Raw genomic sequence first — 5,838 nt, forward strand, 5'->3', positions numbered from 1 at the left:
TCAGTGCTCAGGCAGGTAGTCCAGCCAACACCCTGGCCTCTTGGTTCCTTGTTCTCTTTGACTCCAATGACTTACCTCTGTGTTGCTGTAGCCACTCACTCTCATAGCCACCACCTTTACCACACCCTTGCAGGAGAGCTGGACTGAAATCTCACTCCCTAGATTCTGATCACAACATCTTAGCCTTACAGCTCTTTCTTTCCCTTGCCCCCGGGAAGCCTGGTCTTTAAGTCTGTTGAGACTTCCAGTTTCTTGCCTTTCTTTCCTTTGACACTGACCCCTCGTGTCTTCACTTTTCTTCCTAACCAGTCTCCATTCCACAGTGCTTCACCTCTGCTCTTCAACTGTATTGTCTCCCTCTCTGTTGTTATTAACTTTCTGAATGGATCTCCTGGCTTCAGGACTTATCTTTTAAATCCATCCTCCACATTGCAGCTAGGCTGATCCCTCTACTAAATCTTATCATATGACTCACCTGTCTAAATCTTCTAATGCTCCCCATTGCCCACTACTACCCGTTCCCAGAAGGTACGATGCTCCCACAGGTATCCATGCCTTTGCATATGCTAGACCTTCTTCCTGCTTTATTGCTCTTCTTGTTCTTTGCCTGAATAATTCTTATGTCCCTTCAAGATTCATTTCAGGCTGGGCACGGTGGCTCACGCCTGTAATCCCAAAACTTTGGGAGGTCGAGGCAGGAGGATCACTTGAGTTCAGGAGTTCGAGAGCCTGGACAACATATTGAGACCCTGTTCTATGAGAGAGAGAGAGAGGAGAGAGAGAAGGATTCAAACATGCTTTATGCTGAAGTATAGAGCTGTCATAACTACAGAGCAGGAGGGTGGAGATTTGGGGAATGAAGGCGATAATAAATGGAACAAATGCCTGAAGAGGCAGAAGGGAGGGGCCTTGAGCACAGGTGTTTCCTAATTAAATGATGAGTTGGTATGAAGATGGATGGAAACTTGGGGAGAATAGTGAAGGCCTGGGAAATAGAGCTGGCTAGGGGTCCTCAGCAGCTTCCCACAATTCTTTTGTGACCTCCTCCTCCTTTCCCTCATCCTCCACAAATCACAGTCCACTATTCAGTGTTCTTGAACTGTCTTGTCTGTGAAATGTACTGAGCTCCAGCAATCAATCCATCAATCAGTTTAGTCCTTACACAGGAGAGTAGGTGTAAAACATTTAGCCCAGCACCAAGTACATGGGAGACACTCAGTTAATTGCAGCCCTTGGTATCTTTACCAGCAAGAATGCATGTTGTTTTTTCTAGCTGCTGCAGTGTGTACAGTATGATATGAGTCCTTGCCCTCCTTGAACTTGTGTTATTGTTGAGGAAGAAAGATGTACCCACAAAATAATTAAAAAGCAATACAAAGGAATATGTAGTGGCCACCAGTATCCAAATTGTGCTTCTATTACTATTATTATTATTATTATTTTTGAGACAGACCCTCACTCTGTCGCTGGAGTGCAGTGGTGTGATCCTGGCTCACTGTAACCTCCACCTCCTGGGTTTAAGCAATGCTCGTGCCTCAGCCTCCCAAGTAGCTGGGACTACAGGGCAGTGCCACCACACCTGGCTAATTTTTGTATTTTTAGAGACGGGGTTTCACCATGTTGGCCAAGCTGATCTCGAACTCCTTACCTCAGGTGATCTGCCCACCTTGGCCTCCCAAAGTGCTGGGATTACAGGCGTGAGCCACCATGCATGGCTGTGCTTTTTTTTTTTTTTCCCCACAACCAGCACTAAAAAGTATGTTTTATCATGACTTAGAATTCAGATACATATAGGGCTGGGAGTGGTGGCTCATGGCTGTAATCCCAGCACTTTGGGAGGCCGAGGTGGGTGGATCACCTGAGGCCAAGAGTTTGAGAGCAGCCTGACCAATATGGTGTCTCTACTAAAAATACAAAAATTAGCTGGGTGTCGTGGCGTGTGCCTGTAGTCCCAGCTACTGGGGAAGCTGAGACAGGAGAATTGCTTGAACCCAGGAGGCAGAAGTTGCAGTGAGCCGAGATCCCGCCACTGTACTCCAGCCTGGGTGACAGAGGGAGACTCCATCTCAAATAAAAAAAAAGAATTCAGATACATATATAAAGCTGAAACAACAGTTTAATTAAACAATACTTATCCTTACTTCGCATGATGCCTTCTAATATTTTCTGTACTGTTCTATTCTACTTCAGTTTTATTTTTTAATTTTATTCACTTTTTTATTTTTATTTTTTATTTTTTGAGATGGAGTCTTGCTCTGTTGCCCAGGCTGGAGTGCAGGGGTGTGATCTCAGCTCACTACAGCCTCTGCCTCCTGGGTTCCAGTGATTTTCCTGCCTCAGCCTCCCGGGTAGCTGGGATTACAGGCACATGCCACTGTGCCGGGCTAATTTTTTTGTATTTTTTTAGTAGAGACAGGGCTTCACCATGTTGGCCAGGCTGGTCTCAGACTCCTAATCTCAGGTGATCCACCCACCTCGGCCTCCTAAAGTGCTAGGATTACAGGCATGAGCCTCTGCGCCTGGCCTTTACTTCAGTTTTAAAGAGTGAAGGTCAAGACACTGTATTTTTTAATGTTTTTTTTTTTTAATTTTGTTTTAAATTTTTTTCGTAGAGATGGGATCTTGCTATGTTGCCCAGGCTGGTCTCGAACTCCTGGCCTCCAGCAATCCTCCTGCCTCAGCGTCCCAGAGTATTGAGATTACAGGTGTGAGCCATTGTGCCTGGTCAAGATGCTGTTATGGGCTGAGTTGTGTTCCTCAAAAATTCTCTTGAAGTCCTTATCCCAAGTACCTCAGGATGTGACCTTATTTTGAAGGACCCCCTTATAGGGTCTTTACAGAGGTAATTAAGTTAAAATGAGGCCATTAGGGTGGGGTCTAATGCAATATGACTGGTATCCTTGAAAAAAGGGGAAACTTGGAGAGTGACTTGCATACAAAGAGAACACTGTGTGAACGTGAAAATGGCCATCTACAAGCCAAGAAGGGAGGCCTGGAACAGAGCCTTCCTTCACATCCCTGAGAAGGAATCAATCAACCCTGCTCATGTCAACCTTGATCTTGGACTTCTAGCCTCCAGCATCTTGAGAGAATTCTGTTGTTTAAGTCATACAATATGTAGTACTTTGTTACAGCAGCCCTAGCAAACTGTTACACTCACCAAATTGATTTTGTGACTCATTATTGGGTTGTAACCGGCAGTACACAGACATAAAGTTATTTTTTCCTTATGTTTTCTCTTGTGCAATCTTTTGTGTGTGTGTGTGTGTGTGTGTGTGTGTGTGTGTGTGACGGAGTCTTGTTCTGTCACCAGGCTGGAGTGCAGTGGCTTGATCTCGGCTCACTACAATCTCTGCCTTCCAGGTTCAAGTGATTTCCCTGCCTCAGCCTCCTGAGTAGCTGGGACTACAGGTACCTGCCACCACGCCTGGCTAATTTTTTGTATTTTTAGTAGAGACGGGGTTTCACCATGTTGGCCAGGATGGTCTCAATCTCCTGACCTTGTGATCTGCCTGCCTCAGCCTCCCAAAGTGCTGGGATTACAGGCGTGAGCCTCTCTTGTGCAATCTTTACCACCACTCGATGGGATAGCAAGGTCCAGGGGAGGGTGATACAGTCACCCTCACAGTCATGCAGGTGCAGATGTCATTAATGAAGGTCTGACAGACCCTGCAATTGTACAATCTGAAGATGAGTATCTCCTTAAATTTCAAACTCTAGGCACTTTACCCCAGCCTAGATTCTGTTGAAGTAGGTGTAACTATTATTCTCATTTGAGGGATTGACACCTGATTGTGAACCTCCTAAATGGAGTCAGACCCAAGCCAGATTTGCCTCTAAATTCTGATTTTTCCCCTTACATCACAGTGTTCCCATTGGTATAATCAGTTAGAGAGGGAGTAATAAATACTATTTTTCTACCAGTACTTGCTCCTCGCCTTCCTACCCCCTAAAAGGAGCCAAAGTCAGAGACCACATTTACTCTTTTCCCTCCTCCTCTCCAAGTCTTTGGGGACTTGTAGCTCTGACACCCTTAGATGGTGAAACCTGGCTTCACCTACTGTCTGTGGGTGTCTGCAGGCAGAGTGGGCACCCGGGAGCACATACAAAGCACGCGTGCCGTGAACACGTATGTGCACACACCTTGATCCTAGCATGGCTTGTTGGACAAGCCAGTGGACAGAGTCCCTGCCTGCCACCTCCACCCTTGCTCTCCCTTCTCTTCCATTCACTGTCCTGCAGACACAGCAAACACATATGCACATACACCCTCAATAGGATCCTTTTGGCAGTAATATGACCCCCAAATCTGGAGAGTTCTATGTAGGATGGAGACCCTTCTCCTTTCCTCATACCTGGTTTATTATGAACCATAAAAATAGTGCCTGACAGTTACTGTGTGTCAGGCATTGTTCTTAAGCCTTCAGATGTATTACTGCATTTTATTCTCACATTATGGGTTAAGACCTACTTGCTCCATTTTACAGATGACGAGAATGAATCACAGAGTAAATTGCCCAGGGTTGTGTGGTTAGCAGCATTAGCAGGATTTGAACCCAAGCAGCCTGTATCCACAGTCCAGTCTCTTAACTGCTATATTTTGCTGTGTTCAAACCCTCTGCTGCCTGGCTGGGTCCACACACACGTGCACTCATGCACAGACCTGCGGGGTAGCAAGGGATGGAGGGGGAGGAGCTGGTTCTGGAAATCAGTTCAGGCACCAGGGGGCAGCATAGGCCTAGCTTTGGCCCCTCAGCCCAGCCCTTCTATGGGAGGGAGGAGGGGAGCAGAAACTTCCTCCCACCGCCCCTCAGACACCACCTCTTCCCCACACCGGGGCTCTCAGGTGTCGGGGAGTAAAGGCCTCTCTGGATCCCTTGGTCTTCTCCAGCTCCTCCCCCAGCAAAAACTGCAGAACCCTCCACTAGTTATGTTGATGACTCAGAAGCTGAGCAAGACTGTGTGTGTGTGTGTGTGTGTGTGTGTGTGTGGTGTTGTGATTGCAATGGGCTCTGAGTGCGGATATGTTTGTGAGCCTGCCTGCACGTGTGTGTGTGTGTGTGTGTGTGTGTGTGTGTGTGTAGTCTTGTGGTCAGGGAAGTTGTGCATGTGTGTGTTTGTTTCTTGGCGTGTCTCAGTGTTTACCCCAGAAACAGATAGGAACTTGGCAGATAGGAACACAGCAGATTCGTATTCAAACTTGTCCCTTGTGAATCTGCAGGCAGCAGCTCCGGCTTGTGCTGGTTCCCACCACAGTCTCAGGAGGGGTGCCCTGTGAGGAGAGGGCAAAGACCAGCTTCAGTCCAAGGGACTCCTGGAGTCTTCCAGAATTCTGAGCTGAGGGTTTCCCTCCCCCACTCCCTCCCATCAGTGGTCACGAGACCGACCTCTAAGGCGTTCCCTGCCAGAAGGAAGGGGGACCTAGGAGTTGGCTGGCATCGAGCTCCCCGGCTGCTTTTCAGGGTCCTCCACTGGAGGGAGCGCAGAGTCCAGAGGGATTTACTTTTCCTGAGGCCCTGGGGAGCCCAGTCCCTTGTGGGCCCAAACCCCAGCCCTTGGCAGAGTTTGAGTTTGGGAGCCAGCCAGTTAGGGGTGGCATATCTCTGTTTGATACTGGGTGACTTTCTGGAGAAAAGCTGATGCTTTTGAGGGAGCCGGAGTAAGTGGGGGTCAGCCTCCCCCCAAGCCTGGCTCCAAGGCCTGGACCCCAGTCCTGATCCCCCACGTGTTCCCCCACTCGGCACAGGAGGCACACATATTCACTCCACTTTCTTCCTCTTCCTCCTCCAGCCCACTTTCTCTTCTCTGTGTCGTCAGAGCTCCAGGGAGGGACCTGGG

The sequence above is a fragment of the Hylobates moloch genome, unplaced genomic scaffold (genome assembly GCF_009828535.3).
Source record: "Hylobates moloch isolate HMO894 unplaced genomic scaffold, HMol_V3 SCAFFOLD_13, whole genome shotgun sequence".
In the NCBI taxonomy this organism is placed as follows: domain Eukaryota; kingdom Metazoa; phylum Chordata; class Mammalia; order Primates; family Hylobatidae; genus Hylobates; species Hylobates moloch.